The following is a 16,195-nucleotide window of genomic DNA, read 5'->3' as shown; positions in this document are numbered from 1 at the left end:
ATATATATAATTTTCTTCCTGCACTGCAATAGGTTAGGCCATGGGTCATATAACCTCTTGACGCTACATGCAGAATCGTGAACTGTTAGGGCAGCCAAGAGTCATTCCCAGACTCACATTTGGACAATCCCACTCCTGACTCACGATCGGACCAGTCTTGAGGCTATCGTTAAACACCAGCAAACTAATAGCTTAGATGGACAAGGACATTTTATACAAAATTGGTTTTTCATTTAAGCCACAGGCTTTGAAACAGTTCTTGCCAAATGAAAAGGGCGGTGGAGGGAGATTTTTCAGCCTGCCACACACTCCTTTTGCCTTTATTTCTGAAGTCAAAGCGGGCAGAAATAAAAGAAACAGCTTGTTCTTTCTTGGTCATGCTATGACCCCGGATGTCATTGACTAGGTGTGGCATGAAGGCGTCTAACTTTAATAGTTAGACTCAAAATGTCAAATGGTCCATATAGCACAGAAGAATGTCCTCTGTAAAGGAGGATGACCTGGTGACCTTCCTGTAGGTAGAGGGTCTTGGGGCTATTAGATCAGACTACTCATTCCAAGTTAGATCAAACTAATTTGCTAGCTGCACATACAAAGTTGGTAGTGATGGTCAGATGGAGAGGCATTGGTGACCTAAGCTGGCTTTGCTCTCTGCAAAAGTGGATGTTGCTCTGTCAGTGGTCTCGCTTGTTTGTCTTAACAGCAAAGCTGCCCTTGGGTGAGCTTTACCTTGCCACTCATTGGCTAATAAATGCACCATATAATACAACTCAAGTCTGTGCAAATGTCCTCAAGGAGGTAAAACAATAACAACACTCACTACTATTCATTGGCTAGTTGCGAGTGCTGTTTCATCCTGGTCACTGTCTCTTCGAGCTCCTGCCGACGGGACGGAGATACAGGACGATGAAGACAAAAACGAGCCGTCTTAAGAACAGCTTCTTCTCCAGAGCGATCTTGGCCCTGAATGGGAAGCCTGGACTTTGAAAGTCATCTAATCTTCCTTGCTGTATTATACTATTGTTTTAATTAGTGTTTTTATAGTTGTTTTGATTTTGTGTGGAGTGCCCTACCTGGGTGGATGGAGCAGCCAAGTAATTTCATTGTCCCTGAGAGGGGGCAATGACAATAAAGATATTATTATTATATTATTATTATTATTAAGGCAAGACTTTCTCTTCCTGGTCTGCAGATGTTTTTGACTACAACTTTCATAATCCCATTTCTAGAAAATTATTATTTTAGGGAAGCTTTTAATGTTTAACTGACCACTGTATTTTAATATTTTGTTGGAAGCTGCCCAGAGTGGCTTGGGAAACCCAGCCAGATGGGTGGGGTATAAATAAAGTATTATTATTATTATTATTATTATTATTATTATTATTATTATTAACAGAGGAAAATAATTAAGGAAGAGAGAATAATAACAGTAGCAGCAGCAATTTGATAATACTAACAGTGGACTACTGTCAATTCACATTGTAGATACAGTGCCCACCAGTGCACAAATATTAAATAAAACATGTAACTTAATATAAGCCCCCGCCCCAGATATACAAATTGATATCCACACAAAATGGATGCTCATATGAAATATGTTTGAGTGCAGCCAGGGCAGTGAGGTCCTCAGACCACAGTGTAACAGACAGTGGATATTTATCCTTCCAGGCTGAAGGTAGAAGTCCCTGAGCCTCTATAATGGCTCTCAAAATCCACTTTGGTTGTCTATTCATTAATCACCCTGCTGCTTCCATAATCCATAATTCCATAATATGTGAAGGGCACCAGGTTGGGAAACGCTGCTTTATTGCAACTTGCCTGCCCCTTCCATTTAACCCTGATAATTATAACCAGAAATCAACTTCACGCTCATGGGAATAGAGCAACAAGACAGAACCTCAAAGAATGAACAAATAGCAAAGCCTAAAAAAAGGGGGGGGCTGGGAAAATATGTTGATGTCAATGAAATAAACCCAGAAGATGCCCGACTTTGACAAGCTTTATCACACCAGACAGTGTGCATCATATAATATGAAAATAATGGGGAAATAAAACAGTCAAACACAAGTCTCCGTGAATCATTTATCAATGATAAGAGACCAAAAATTGCAAGATAAATCTGAAAGACCACAATAATGATTTAGTACTTCTTTATCAATGTCACCCTGGGCGTATCATAAAAAATAAAATAAATGTCGCAAGTATAAAAATTGAGTTTGGATGTCATGAAATGTGGACGGTGTGGACTGGGAGTAGCCCTGGTGCCAGAAATGAAGTGGGGGCTGTTTTAAGCAGCAGGGATATCCCTAGATAAGTGTGTTGCAGATATTAATATCATGCAGCCTGAAGCAACTGGATGCATAAAAACGGACTCCTCTTGGAATAAAACATTGTCCAGACCCATAAGTATTAATCAAAGCTTTACTAGGCAGAACTTCTTGAAAAACAGGTAGAAAACAATCAAAGATACACCCAAATAATTCCATAAGACAGATGCCTGTCCAAGGCATAACATACTGTAGCTTATAATTAGAGCTGACAAACAGAGCGCTCTCTCTCTCTCTCTCTCTCTCTCTCTCTCTCACACACACACACACACACACACACACAGTGTCCATTAGCCTGCATTTCAGCCCAAGGCTGTTGAGCACCTTGGAGTGAGTCATATACACAACTTTGTCCAATCTAGCTCTCCTCTAGCATTCCCTTGCACCTTCTAGTGCGCTTTAGTGCTCTCTAGCTCTCTCTGTTATATGCTGTGGCTTCAAGAGACCTAGAAACAGTGGTGAAATGTTTATTAGAAATGTGCATCACGAAGTTCTCAGCTTTCAAGATTACTAACTAAATACCACATAATGCACCATTTTGCTCTGTCTTTGAAGCAAGCCTACCTTGAATGAGATCCTATGAGCGTTTGTGGGATTACAGTGCGCTAGATCACCATCTGCCGAAGAATTGATGCTTTTGAATTATGGTGCTGGAGGAGACTCTTGAGAGTCCCATGGACTGCAAGAAGATGAAACCTCTCAATTCTTAAGGAAATCAGCCCTGAGTGCTCACTGGAAGGACAGATTGTGAAGCTGAGGGTCCAATACTTTGGCCACCTCATGAGAAGAGAAGACTCCCTGGAAAAGACCCTGATGTTGGGAAAGATGGAGGGCACAAGGAGAAGGGGACGACAGAGGACGAGATGGTTGGACAGTGTTCTCGAAGCTTCCAGCATGAGTTTGATTAAACTGCGGGAGGCAGTGGAAGACAGGAGTGCCTGGTGTGCTCTGGTCCATGGGGTCACGAAGAGTCGGACACGACTAAACGACTAAACAACAACAACAAGATCACCATCTCCTGAAATTTACATAAATATTTACAGGGACGCGGACTTATAAAAAATATTGGGGGGGCCCGGGAAAGCTCATGAATAATAAATAAGCTCATGAATATGCAAATAAAGTGGCGCCGCCTCCTCGTGAGCGAATAGGGGAGAGCGTGCTGCGCCTATTAATCAGCTCCAAAGGAAATTGGGTGGAGCTTTTGCTCGGGAGGGAGGGCAGGAGGCATGCAGCCCGCCCCTCCCTGTGCATTTTGGGCTGGGGGAGGGGCGGCGATGGCGCTCTGCTGGAGGGGCGCCGGAGATTATTGGGGGGGCGGAGCCCCCCCAAACGAATTTTTGAGGGGGCTCGGGCCCCCTCAAGCCCCATGGAGTCGGCGCCTATGAATATTTAGCTACACACACACACATACGCACACACTGCAGGATGGGGTGCAAAGAAGGCTAGACCACAAAGAAATTATGAAACCAAATCTGTAGCAAACTAGGAGGGGCTCAAAGCGCATGAAAGCTGAACGAACAGGCACGCTCTATCAAATTACATCTCTAGTGCTGAATCATTAGAATCCATTGCCCTTTCATGGTAATCAATGCTATCCAGACTGATGCCAAGGCATTGCTGCCCTCTAGCCTTTTATGAACATTATAAGCAAGCCACGTTTGTTGAATGGCATTGAAAGTATCCCAATTAACGAAACTGGCCAGTTGGTTTTCCTCTTTCTCCCCCCCACCCCACCCCCGGGCATGGCTAATGCAACTGTAACTGCCAAACATTTCATGCCTATTGGTTTTGTACAAAATTAGCACTGTAGGTTTTAATTGTGGTTTTGGACGTTTCATGCCTGTTGATTTTACCAGCAATCAAGCCTATGCAATTTAATGTAACTCGTTACTAAGCATGGCAATAATCCTACGCGTTTTTCTTTAATGGAGTTCCGGCAGCTTCCCCTTTCAAAGGCTGCTCCCAGACTGATTGACTGGCAGACAGCTTCCTACATGGAAGTCATTTTGCCAGATTTACTTCTCGGCCAACTGTATGCTACTGTGTCGCACCAGCTAAGCATGACGTGGCCGGCTGTGCCCTTGGAAGGAAAGTGAGGGTGAATGATCTAGATTCTAGAAGAACGTGGAGAGCCCTTCAACTAGCTGACATCGTTCAGCATCTGAAGGAAAAGGAGGGATATTTTTTAAAAACAGAATAGGCCCTCAAAATGACAGGCTGTTCATTTTAACATGTCGCAGGCCAGAAGGCTCCCTGAGGTTCATCAGGCAATCTTTTCAAAACCCTGCTACTTTACAATAATTTATAATAAAAAATAAATTATTATTTATACCCCGCCCATCTGGCTGGGTTTCCCCAGCCAGTCTGGGCGGCTCCCAACAGAATATTAAGAACACGATAAAACATCAAACATTAAAAACTTCCCTAAACAGGGCTGCCTTCAGATTTCTTCTAAATGTCAGGTAGTTGTTTATTTCCTTGAAATCTGATGGGAGGGCATTCCACAGGGCAGGTGCCACTACCGAGAAGGTCCTCTGCCTGGTTCCCTGTAGCTTCACTTCTCACAGTGAGGGAACCGCCAGAAGGCCATCAGCTCTGGATCTCAGTGTCTAGGCTGAACGATGGGGGTGGAGACGCTCCTTCAGGTATACTGGGCCAAGGCCATTTAGGGCTTTAAAGGTCAGCATCAACACTTGTGCTCGGATTGTGCTTGGAAACGTACTGGGAGCCAATGTGGGACTTTCAGGACCAGTGTTATATGGCTTATTGGCAGAAACATTTTAATTTGTACTGCACTTACACTTTATTACAATTGGAATAATTGTTCTCTGTAGCTTTATTACAATGGACATCCCTCCTCTTCGATCCAAGCCTCTAAAATTAAATGGAATATTAAGCAGTAACACCACTGTCCTATGCCTGTTTACACATAAGGAAGCCCCAGTCCACTGCATTTTATGGGGTTTACCTCCTAGAAAGTGTACTCAGGATTGTGTCCCAGTGGCGTAGCGTGGTTTGCTATGGCCCAAGGTGGGTGGGCGCCTGGGGTGGGGGCAAAGTACAGAGGGTGAACCGAGCCCACCAGCCCAGCCCTCAACACTGTTGGAGTAGCCCACTGCCACCAGACCCAAGCGGGGCCACACTGTGCCACCTGCCTACTCACCTGTGCAGGCAGGAACCTGGCCGGCCAGCACAGTCCCTGGGTTATACCAGTCTCCCAAAGAGGCTCGAGGCTGGCAGGGCGGCATGAGAAAGATGCAACAGCCATGCACCCTTTGATCCTAGCCTTGAAGGCATATCACAGCCTTGCAAACTATTTCTGGGTTAGCAGAGTCTGTAACCTGAAGCGTACGTAACCTGAAGCGTATGTAACCCGAGGTACCATTGTAGTGGTATATAATTTGTTGAAATAAATAAAGGAAATAAATATGTCCAAAATGGGACTATTCAGTCTGCCTCCCAAGTTCTTACACTTATGTCTGAATTATCTCTTATTATAGCTGTTCCATAAAGGGAAGGCATGTCTTTACTTTAGAAATGCTTTGTCTCTAATATTTAGAAACCTCCATGTTTGATTCTGCGCTGTTCCAAGGCTAGAACTTGGCTCATTTCAGCCAAGAAATTGCAGCCATGATTTAGGACACCAGTCTGTTGCCATGGCAATCATTGTGTCATTACGGTTTTAGTGGAACAGACCCTCTGCAGGTAATAAAAATGAAGAAAATGGGCTGGGAAATAGAAATGCCTTGCTTTCGAATGATAAGTGATCATGAAGGAAAAATGACAAGAAAAAGCCATGGGAAAATGCATAGGATCTGATGGGAAAACACGACAAAGGAATTCGTGCTTCATAAAACAGATTAGTGCTTTTAGCCAGATTAGCAGCATTTGGTTTCTGTTTCCAACACTCCAAGTTAGGCTATACTGTAAAATTCTGTCAAAAGGCAACTAATTGTGAATCAGGAAGATGAGGATTCACAATATTATCCAGAATGGCCAATAAATGAGTATTGGGCTTGGGTGAGTTGGCAAAGTTAGCATGCTTAATTAGAGGAAAAATCATTGTCAACATTTATTCAGGACTGGAAATTTCTTATGCACTTTTTGCATGAAAGAGAAAACAAACTTGTAACATTGGAATTTGGTTGGATTTTAATGACTGAATAGCTGTAGAGCAGAGAATTGGAAGTCTTTTTATCATTCTTTATCTTTCTTTAATCTCTTATCTCGCCTTTTCTTTTGCTTTCTCTATCTTTCGGTCTCTCTTTTTCTGTTCTTTGTTCTTTTTTAGATCAAGTAGCTGTTTTATTTCAGTTTATTATAAAAATATACTTTGTAATGGGTATGGACTATTGTATATTTTTGAATAGGTATCAATAAATGAATTTCTAAAGAAGAATGGGCAATAAATAAGGATGCAAAGGTGCCTTTGGCTTGCCCCCCTAAATCACTCTCCCCCATACCTAGTGCCCAGCTGATGTTGCTGTGGACTACAGCTCCTGCCATCCTTTACCATTGACCAGGCAGCATGGGGGCTGATGGAATCAAAGTTCTGGAGGGTACCAGAGTGGAGAAAGCTGCCCGTTTTTTTTAATGAAGGAATTCTCAGTGACAAAATTAAGGGAGTGGTGTATCATTGCATCATATAGCAAATCTTAAGCAAATCAACCTGTGTGTGATGAGTAAAACAAGGTGTTTGTGGTTTTAAAAATTGTTTGAAAGGAAGTGCAGACCTTTTATACAATTTGAGAATGCAAGATGCAAGACATTCCCAATCTCATAAATTTCTGGTTGCTTTTTTGATTTTCTTGAGGCTTTTCAATATGTGTTAAATGTATTTTTCTTTACATACGCAACCTACCAGAGAAATTTTACTAATTGTATTGAACCCCTTTTGCCTTCCTGAGTTAACTTCTCATATATCTCACCAAGCAAGGAAAGCCTAAATTCACTTTTCGTTTTACTTTAGGTGATTCTCTATGATTCTGTGTTTCTGTAGTAATCCTACAGATGGCTGTCATGCTATACAGCTGGAGACAAATTCCTAGGGAAGGAAGGATCAAGGTAACTCAACCTGTTATCCCCTCTTCCTCCTTTACTGCCTTTTTTCAGCAGAGTGCCTACAGCAGGAACAACAGCCCACTTGGTGCTGACCAGATTTGTAAAAACAAAAAAAAAATCCTTCCAGTAGCACCTTAAAGACCAACTAAGTCAGTTCTTGGTATGAGCTTTCGTGTCTGAAGAAGTGTGCATGCACACGAAAGCTCATACCAAGAACTAACTTAGTTGGTCTTTAAGGTGCTACTGAAAGGAATTTTTTTTGTTTTGACTATGGCAGACCAACACGGCTACCTATCTGTAACCAGATTTGTAAACTGCAACTTCCATAATCCCTGGCTATGTCTTGTGACATGGAGTCTGTCACAAGGAGGAGGAGAATGAAATGCCCCCATTTGTTAGCAGAAGCAACCTTGCGCTTCAAAGCCAAGTCTATGTTGATGCTGCCTTGTAAAATGAACATCAGCCTTTTGTGTGTGTGTGTGTGTGTGTGTGTGTGTGTTGTTGTTGTTCTCAGATTACTGAAACGGATTTTTACAATTTCCCTCAAACGGATATGAAGGAACGAGTCAACATCTGTAGAATGACGTGTGTCTGTACGAAATAAATAATATATGTCAAAATCCTTAAAAGGCTGCTCCTATCAGAACTGGCACCCTGTTTCCCTGGGAGACAGCTCAACCATTTATCTAAATTATCTTGGTAATATGACAGAGTGATTGCTCACTAATGGCCAGTAACAGTTTTCTTTGTCATTTTCCTAGTCATTACCTCCTCTGAATGAACTCCCGAATAAGCTTCTGAGGCATCGTGACTGGAATATCAAGTGAGACTATTCCGATTCAAACCGCTGTACCTAGATAACTGGCCTTTCCTCTCTCACACCATTTTCATTTATGAAAAATAATACTCTTCTATTACAGAGCCCGATGAGTTTAGGAGATATTTTACTCTTAAACAGATTAGAAGCAATATTTATTTTTCACAGCTGCCTTCTGTTTTGCTGCCGACACATAATACACAGTAGCTCCGCTCTCCGCGGCTGTTGACGGTATTTATTGGGGTTTCTCTGCCTAGATGGCTGCAATTTTTTCCTTTTGTTTGGTTTGGATGTTTAAGTCCATTTGCCCTTTTTGCCGGCTGTGGAGAATTGCTGATTACACAAGGCCGCCTGAATCTAATTTTCCCTGCTGAGTGTTTGAAAAACCTTTAGCTGAAAGCTGACACGTGGGCAGCCTCCAACTTCTCAAAAGGTTAGTGATCTTCCAGATCTTCAGATCTGGCACATATTTTCCAAGGTTTATTTATATTGATTGATTTGACATATTTATAGGCCATCTTTCTGGCTTTCAAATCCTCTCAGGGTGGTTTCCAATATGTCAACAGTGGCAAAAAATGTAGCAACAAAGCTATTTGGGTCTCATTTTATGATTTCAAGACTTGGAAGTGCCCCCACATTTGTTGATTTTTAAAGGTGCAACTATATTTCATATCTGAATAATAACTTTGGCCCAAATTACCTTAAGGACTGTTTGATCTCTTCTGCTGCACCTCATAATCTGGAGCTGACAGTAACATTAAAGCACTTTTGTTCATCTGCAAATATGGAAACTGACACACAGTTCATTCTGTGTAGGGGAATTTGAAGTGAACTCTGGATAAGAAGCGGATTAACCATTCAGAAGGGGTCCTAGTCTATTGCACACTTAACTTCTTGATTAATCCTACTCTGACACCATGGACCTCAAGTTTAATATTGCAACGATCCAGTTCTCATATCGTGCCTGTTTTGTGTGCCTCAGTCTTTCAGAGAGAGAGAGAGAGAGAGAGAGAGAGAGAGAGATGCTTTCATCTTGGCATAGTGCATAGTTCTGGAAAAGTTCTGGTTTGTTGTTGCCTGTCTCTTCTGCTCAAAGTAAAACTTTAGTTAAAAGTGTGGAGGAGAATAGCTCATGGTTAGGGTTGTGCACCAACCACAACATTCAGCTTGGACCCCACAGTTAGCTGTTCTGGAAAATAGCCTGTTTTGGCCTGAAGAGCTGTGGAAGCTGCCTGATACAGCTCACATCGGAATCTCAATTCATAAAAAAATGAAGTTTTGCACTTTCAGCAAGTTCTATTATGGAGAAATTAAAAATAGCTATACTGTTTGTTGTTTTGGACAGATTTTGATTAAATCCTTCTGACTGGATACAGCCTGCTAAATTAAGTACAAATGTGTGTGCTGGGCATCTTGGAAGTTTTATTTTTATTTTTTTAAATGAAACAGCTGTACTGTTGTTTGTGCGGGTTTGGGGTTGTTGTTTTTTGTGCAGAATTGGATGAAATTTGCAGGCTTGTTAGCTCTGAGCCTCCATGATGGGGGCTTGGGGCTTGGCAGGGTTGGCAAGCAAGGGGCTGCAACCCCTAGCATTTAAAATTGTTGTAAACCTGCCCTGATGGGACACAGGTGGCGCTGTGGGTTAAAGCCTCAGCGCCTAGGACTTGCTGATTGAAAGGTCGGCGGTTCGAATCCCTGCTGCGGGGTGCGCTCCCGCTGCTCGGTCCCAGCGCCTGCCAACCTAGCAGTTCGAAAGCACCTCCGGGTGCAAGTAGATAAATAGGGACCGCTTACCAGCGGGAAGGTAAACGGCGTTTCCGTGTGCAGCTCTGGCTCACCAGAGCAGCGATGTCACACTGGCCATGTGACCCGGAAGTGTCTCCGGACAGCGCTGGCCCCTGGCCTCTTAAGTGAGATGGGCGCACAACCCCAGAGTCTGTCAAGACTGGCCCGTACGGGCAGGGGTACCTTTACCTTTACCTTAAACCTGCCCTGGGACCTTAGGATGAAGGGTGGAAGATAATTTCTTTAAAATGTTAATACTACTACTAATAAGTACTATTCACCTTATTTCTATGATTTTAAGTTTTTTTAAATCTATTTTTAAATATTGTGTTTAATGTTGCAACTCAACTTGGGACCTTGGGGTGAAGGACAGGCAATTAATTACTAATAATATGGGGTAGGACGGGAATGCTCACCTGACCTTTGGCCACCAACATTGCCACGTTTACAGGGAGGGGGGGAGTGGTGGCAGGGAGGTCAGTGTAGGGCAGCTGCATTGGCAGAGTCAGTCCAGTGTGCCTGCCAATGCACTTACACCATGCTGACCTCACCTCTCTCCTCTGCTTCCTTATAAGTGCAATGTCTTCGGTGACAGGACATCAAGTATGTGCCGCAGCGCCCCACATGGACCACTACTGGTGTTGTCTACAGGGACTGATGGAGACTCTCTAGAGTTTTAGTCAAGAATCTCACCCAGCCTTCCTGGAGATGCTAGGGATATAACTTGGGACCTTCTGTCTGCAAGGCAGGTGTTCTACAACTGAGCTATGGCCCTTCTGAACAGTGAACTGCCTACCAGCTTCTCCAGTTCCTCGTGCCATGTTTATAGGGTCAGTTATTCAATGATGAATAACTAGGGCAAGCAGGGTGTTCCCTTTCTTTTGGTTCTCGGAACTGCCTGCTACTGAAGTTATTTAAGGAGCCCCTCACAGCGACTGCCATCTGGATTGTAGCCACATTCCCTGTTGATCTGGGACTAATTCATCTTCCTGAGAGTGTTGTATTAAGGGAGAGCAACTGCTACCGCTGCCAAGTCTTGAGGAAAGTGACTACTCGCTCCCCTTTGTTAAAAAAAGCCTAATTTGCAAGTAAAACAAGTTTTAAAATGACACCGGCCTGCCAAAAGAGCGACAGCAGAGCCATAGATAAGTATCTCATCAGTGCTGTAGGCTGCTTGACCTGAGTTCAAACATTTCAGAGGAAAACATAAACATCGCCACAAATGGGCAATAAATATGTCACCAGGCCCTGCTAAAAACCAGCGACAAGGCCCCATTGCTGATAAAGGTTTCCCTCTGTCCCTCCCAAATATATGACATTTGGCCTTTTCAGTGCATGTGAAGATAAAAGGAGAGCTATGTCTAGCTGAGTTTTGGAGAGAGAGAGGAGGAACACAGAAATATGAGTATCTGATAGGACGGTTGACCCCGGCCAGCGACTCCAATCTCTGGAAATTTAACAGCATGCATTAAATGTTGTGTAGGTGGCCATAGAGGAGCTCCTTTTGTGCAAGCTGTTCACCATGTCGTTTCAGCCAGTCAAATGGAGAATGAGCACACCAGTTGAATGCAGCAAATGGACTGGCAAAATGGCTGCATTTCACTGTGTTCCTATAGAGACTTGCATGGGGTGGGGGTGGGGAGAAGAGTGTCCTAGTGAATGGACTTTTAAAAGAAGCCATTGACTAACATGGCCCTTGGCACCAGATACACACACACAGAGAGAGAGAGAGAGACACAGTGCTTTTGGGGGTAAAAAAATAGGGTGCTAGTACTCATCAATAATCTATTTCATCATTAATCTGTTGATAAAAGTGCTGTGGGGGCCAGCACAAAACGGCTGCCATGTTGTTTTGTTGGCATCCGTCTGTCTCAGGAGACAATGGAGGAGTGCTCCTTGGGGGTGAAGTCAAACAGTTGGCAGGTTGTTGCAGGCAGCGCCTGCTGTGGCTGTAGAGGCCAATATGGGAGAGACATGTTTTCTTGCAGCTGGGGCAGATGAAGGCGTTTGGTTGTGCTGCTGCAGATGTACCATGGCGTTTCTTCTCTCTGCGCTCCTCCTCCTCTGGTTACCGCCAGCAAAAAAAAAAAAAGATGTTGGTACTCTGTATGGGTGAGCATTGTCACATAAAAGCCATCTATCTATATAAGGGTGCCAACTTAGATTGGGGGGGGCCAAGTATGCCCTGCCCTGCATAATTGATCATATGAGGTGGTGCATGGACAATTTGAATGGCAATGCCCATCAACTTGCCCACCCCAATGTTTTATGGGGGGGAGGTTGAAGACCTCTTGCCCCCTAAGAGTTGGTTTCTATCTATCATCTATATCTATCTATCTACCTACCTATCTATCATCTATCTATATCTATATCTATCATCTATCTATATCTATCTATCTATCTATCTATCTATCTATCTATCTATCTATCTATCTATCATCTATCTATCTATCTATCTATCATCTATATCTATCTATCTATCTATCTATCTATCTATCTATCTATCTATCTATCTATCTATCTATCTATCTATCTATCTCTATCATCTATCTATCTATCATCTATCTATCTCTATCATCTATCTATCTATCTATCTATCTATCTATCTATCTATCTATCTATCTATCTATCTATCTATCATCTATCTATCTATATCTATCTATCTATCTATCTATCTATCTATCTATCTATCTATCATCTATCTATCTATATCTATCTATCTATCTATCATCTATCTATCTATCTATCATCTATCTATCTAATCTATCTATCTACCTACCTATCTACCAACCTACCTACCTATCTATCTATCTATCTATCTATCTATCTATCTATCTGTCTATCTATCTATCTTCCACAAATTTGCCCTCTCCAACCTATATCTGAGAAATATCATCAACTGCCATCCAAAGCATTGCTAGCAAAATTAAACTACAATATCATTACTAATTAGTATTTTTCTTGTGCTACATTGTAGGAAACAGTCCAGAATTCCACAGCCAAGCCTATTTGAATTCAGAGGGCATATGATTTACAGAGGCATCTTAATCCCTCTGTAAGCATCAAAGAATGGTAAGAAAGAAACAGAATGCCTTTGACTATGCTTGACAGAAATAATGTGACCATCAGTCAGAGACAGACATTTTTAGGATGATGTATTTGCATAACATGCAATGTTACATCCTGGGCTGTGTCAGCTAATGCCTGTAAACATATCACAGTTCCTCACTATTGGTGGGGGCGGGGGGGGGCTCCTTTTGGTGTCGTTGCAAGAATTAATCACAAATTCAGACTGCCATATCCAGTCTCTTTTTGTTTTGTTTTGATTTGATTTAAGGAAAATTCTACAAATGTTTACTGCTGAGGGCTGTAACCTTCCAGTGCAGTCCTATACTCAGAAATAAGCCCTACTGAATCCAGTGGGGCTTACACCAAGGTAAATAAGCATAGAATCGAATCCTTATTCACTTGCAAATCCTAAACAAATTTGTTCCTGTCTTTTGGGCAGTGGGAGGAGTGCATTTCAGACTTCCACTTCCATTGGCTGACTACCAGTTCAGTCGTACGCGGTGCATGAGCTTCTAGGTTAATAACACACCACCTTCCCTTCAGCTCCAGTTGCCTAATCAGCCTGAAAATGGAGTCCTTGAATAACCTGAGGCAATGCTCACAAAGGCCCATTGTTCCTGTCAGCAGCCATGGCAGTTTCTTAAAGCAAACAAAATTCCAGGATGAAAGCACCAATGTCACATGGAAGCCGAGCCTTCTAATTACAGATGTGTGTGGGCCTGCTCAGCCCTGAGTGCTCACTGGAAGGTCCTGAAGCTGACCAACCCTGAAGCTGAGGCTCCAATACTTTGGCCACCTCATGAGAAGAGAAGACTCCCTGGTAAAGACCCTGATGTTGGGAAAGATAGAGGGCACAAGGAGAAGGGGACGAGAGAGGACGAGATGGTTGGACAGTGTTCTCGAAGCTACCAGCATGAGTTTGACCAAACTGTGGGAGGCAGTGGAAGACAGGAGTGCCTGGCGTGCTCTGGTCCATGGGGTCACGAAGAGTCAGACATAACTAAACAACAACAAGTGGGCCTGCTCAGTCTACACAGCAGTGACAGAAAATAATACTCAACACATGTTCAGAGTCACTCTTTGCTGTAACTTCACATGATAAAAATCCCATTCAGAATAAATTCTGATCTTACTCAAAGGATTTCTAATGGACTTCCTGTGCGGTAACCAGCATAGAAGGGTTAATGCCATAGAGTAAGCTGTCCTGCCAGGCTTAGCCAGGTCACTCCCCTTCACCTTGGGAGGAAGGTAATCAAGCCTATTGTTGTACTTCAGTCTGTCTGAAGAAGCTTAACCTGTGAGGTCTGAGCTGGTTGCCCCACGTTCAGACCACATTTCTCTAACAAACTTTGCTTTGCTTCCATTGGGCTGGGCTGATTTACAAGAGAAGATATCAGTGTGGAGAGAGGAGTTATTCTAGCTTGTACTTCAAGAGGCAGAGGGCTGCTGCTTTCCATAGGGTTGTTTTGCTCCCCTTTTACCCCTCTGCTTTCCACTAACTCTTCTGTTTCATTAGACTTGGCTTCCAGCCATTTTGAACATGTAATCAGAAAGAAATGCTCAGAGACCCACAGAATTGTAGAGTTGGAATGGACTCTGAGGATCATCTAACCCAACCCCCTGCAATGCAGGAATCTCAGCTTAAGCATCCATGACAAATGTGGCCATCCAATCTCTCCTTAAAAACCTCCAAGGAAGGGGAGTCCATCACCTTCCAAGGGAGTCCATTTCACTGTCAAACAGCTCTTACTGTCAGAAAATTCTTCCTGATGTTTAGCTGGAATCTCCTTTATTGTAACTGGAATCTATTGGTTCAGGTTCTACCCTCCAGAGCAGGAGAAAACTTGTTCCATCTTCCATGTGACAGCCCTTTAGATATTTGAAGATGGCTATCATATCTCCTCTCAGTCTGCCCTCAATCTGTCTCAGAGCCAGGGGATTAGTGGTCAGACAAAGATGAGTCATCTGAGGGAGAAGAGGGAGCAGACTGAGAGAAGGAGATGTTGGAAGCTGAAGAGGCAACAGGGTTTAGTGAGCAGGAGGAGGCTGTGACAGAGAGCAGTTTGGAGGCAGGAGAGGAGGGGGGCCAGGGGCCAGAGATGAGGCAGGTTGCTGAATAATCCAGGAAGTCTCCTCCTGCTGCTGCAACCAGCTCTCCTCCCCTGTGGTCTCCCAAAACACTCAGAGAAATGAAAAGGTTGGAGCAACGAGAGATAAGGCAATGGAGTCATAGACTGCTGATAAAGGAATTGGAGGAGGAGCCTTAGAGTGTGGTTGGAAGGCAGGGACTTTCAGTATGGAAAGACCTACTGGGAATAATTTCTGCGATCACTAGGCCTGCACTGTTTTGTTTCTTTGAATAATAACTTCACTTCACTGACACCAGTGCTTTTTATTGCTGGCCTATTCCTGACATCTGCTAAGATCATCTTGAATCCCAATTCTGTCTTCAGTGGCATGGGCTACCCCTCCCGGGTTGGTGTCATCTGCAAGTCTGATGAGTGTTCCCTCAGTTCCTTCAACCAAGTGGTTTATAAAGATGTTGGACAGCAACAGGCCCAGGACAGAATCCTGTGGCACCCCATTTGTCTTTTTTTTTTTTCTTTCTCCCAGAGTGATGATGAACCATTAGTGAACATTCTTTGGGTTTGGTCAGTCAACCAGCTACAAATCAACCTAACAATTACCTGAATTTTATCTTTACTGCTAAGGACAATGCACGACTGTAAGTAAAGTGTATTTTAAACTTACCTCACTGTGTAGTCTGTTTCTCTGAAGGACGGGTAACGGAGGCCAACTGCCTCAAGCAGCTGGAATGGAATGGAGAAGAAGGCTTAGAAGCCTATTCCTATGCATCACTAAATCTGCCTGATGGGGTTTAAACTCTGTTACTGGGGCTGCTCATGTGCAGGCCCTGTGTTTTTAAAAACAGGCACCAGCCATTTTTCTTTTGTTTGCTAACCCACACAAGTGTGTCTGTGGAGGATTAAATATAATTAATATAGTCTCTTACCAGTACCCATCAATGTTAACATTCCCTTTTAAACCAAAAATGTTGCAAAAATGTCTTCCCTTCACAAAATATACCCAGCACAATAAATAGAATCCTCTCCCAAAAATAAATGACGTTGGC

General features: G+C 43.1%; 1 long non-coding RNA gene across 1 annotated transcript; it reads left to right on the top strand.

The window, feature by feature from the left end:
* The first annotated feature begins 8,148 nt into the window (after positions 1–8,148).
* LOC309353473 lies at positions 8,149–15,997 on the top strand. Its single transcript, XR_014161888.1, has 3 exons — positions 8,149–8,641; positions 12,971–13,065; positions 15,676–15,997. It is a non-coding gene; the product is annotated as an uncharacterized lncRNA (long non-coding RNA).
* Positions 15,998–16,195: the final 198 nt, after the last annotated feature.

Source organism: Podarcis melisellensis (genome assembly GCF_964234715.1).
Source record: "Podarcis melisellensis genome assembly, chromosome: 12".
Classification (NCBI taxonomy): domain Eukaryota; kingdom Metazoa; phylum Chordata; class Lepidosauria; order Squamata; family Lacertidae; genus Podarcis; species Podarcis melisellensis.
Note: the sequence above shows the minus strand (reverse complement) of the source record. Positions and strands in the feature narration are given on the sequence as shown.